Raw genomic sequence first — 2247 nt, 5'->3', positions numbered from 1 at the left:
TCGCCGGAAGGGTGGCCATGTGTACATGCCTACACAATATACCACCCAAAACACAAGTACCGCCCTGCCTAGCATTATAGGTATGATTAACTATTGATAAACTATTGTGAAATATCCTGAAAGGATGACTCAATCGTAGGCGTCACTCCAGGTATTTCAGACGATGTAATATGACAGCTGATTCTGGCCTCGATACGAGCATCAGAAAAACCGAGCGGTGCAAGCGGGATTTTGATCTTGGTCCTAGTAATATGTCTGCTGTGGATAGTTTCTGAATCCGAACTCTAGAGAATGGCATATGATTTCAGCCCTATGTTTGATGGTCTCCAACGGCATGTTGTATTTCAAGATGGCTCAGCCAGGCCGCAAACGACACATATCAGCAATGAGAACTACGGCCTGGATAAGGCAGCCTAGAGAATCTGGGATTGACAGTGCTGCCCAGAGGGCAAGACCGAAATCTGTGACGGTCCAGGGGCAGTTTTTTCGGGTTTTACTTTACCGATGATTCACCACCAGCGAGTTTACTGCCGGGCGGGGTTTCCGGCGGCCGAGAGGCCCTTCGAGCCGTGGCGTCCCGCGTACTACGCGGCGCGCGTGACGCGCGGAAACGACCGAAATAAACTCTGCTTCATCGGCGCGGATATTGCGGCGCTTCGCGATTCCTCCTGCGAGGACGGCGCTGGTTGTGTCACAACGGTTGGGGGCTCGGCAGCCAGTTTATCGTACTACACTTCGACCCAACGAGCGTGAAGCCGAGGCCGGTTCGTAAGACTTAGTTACGCCTAATGTCAACAATCTTCTCCAAACCTCACCAATCCTCTCCACGCGCGAGCCCAAACTTCAGCAATCGGCAGCGCTCGGCGCCGATGGCGTCGTCTCCCGCGGCCATGCCGCTGCCACGACGCGAGTTCGTACGACCAGCGCTCGAAGGTGCGAGCCGTTTGCTCCATGTCGCGTGCTTCAACGTGCAGCACAACATGCCGCTGCAAGCGTTCGCTGGCTGCCCGTTTGGATTTGGTTCCAAAGCAGCCCGACGACACCGTGAGTCGTTGAGATGTGGCAGGCGCCGCTGGCGGTCGTGGACAACGCTCCGAACATATCGTGGAAGTACGGTGAGATCATCGAGGCGCTCAGGGCGCGGGGGCTGCCGACGGCCAACGCCAGTAAGGAGGTGTTGCTCGCGCGGTTCGCTGCTCCTACTGGACCTGCTGCGGTCGATGCGCGCTCCCGGCCACCGCTCGCCTCGTGGAATTCCGTCGCGCCGACGCCCCTGCACGTGCTCCACGCGGCGGGCCGGCAGGCGGTCGCGCCGACGCCGCCCGCTCAGACCTTCGCGGCGGGGCCGACGCAGTCGATCATGTCGCCGGTGATCCCCGCGCAGTACATGGTCACGCCGCCGGGCCAGATGGGCGTCCCGATGGCCGTCTGCGCGTGGCCGACGCAGCCCATGATGTCCGGCGCGCTGCCGCCGACGACGCCCAGGGCCGCGGCTCCTACGGCTCCTACGGCGCATCCCTTGGCGGCCGGGACGCGTCCCGCGGCGACGTCGACGACTCCTGCGGCTCCTAGGGGTCCAACGGCGACTACTACGCCAGCTGCCACGGCAACTCCTCCGGCTCCTACTGCGCCTACGACTACGGCTCCTACGGCATCTCCTACGTGTCCTACGGCGCAGCCCCTGGCGGCCGCGGCGCGGCCCGCGACGGCGACTCCAACGGCGACTCCTACGGCCCCGCTGACGACTCCTACGACGTCGCCCAAGGCCCTGGGTCAGGCGGGCATGCGCGTGTTCACGATGCTGCATGCCGAGCTCGACGGCGAGTCCAACATCGAGGTACTGCGGGCGACGGCCAAGCAGATGCTGCGGTCGGGCAAGCTCCTCTACAAGAAGCACGTGAAGCGGTCCAAGCGCGAGGAGAACGCGCGGCGCCGCATGAAGCAGAGCGGCTTGTCGCCCAAGGACGCGACGGCCCACGAGATCAAGACGCTCGTCGCGTTCATGGACGACGCCGTCGACTCCAAGGACGTGTCCGAGGCGGCGAAGAAGTCCCTGGGCCGCGGCAAGAAGCAGCGGATGGAGAAGCTCTTTTCGCTCGCCCGCCGCCTCTACGCGGGCATGCTGTGGAAGAAGATCGAGACCGACGTGCTGAAGCGGCGAGCTCTCAACGCGCGCAAGGGCGCCAAGCTCGTCGACGACAGCAAGCTCAACTACTCGGCCTTCACGGCGATGCGCAAGGAGCTCGG

The sequence above is a fragment of the Aureococcus anophagefferens genome (assembly GCF_000186865.1).
Source record: "Aureococcus anophagefferens unplaced genomic scaffold AURANscaffold_20, whole genome shotgun sequence".
NCBI classification, from domain to species: domain Eukaryota; class Pelagophyceae; order Pelagomonadales; family Pelagomonadaceae; genus Aureococcus; species Aureococcus anophagefferens.
Note: the sequence above shows the minus strand (reverse complement) of the source record.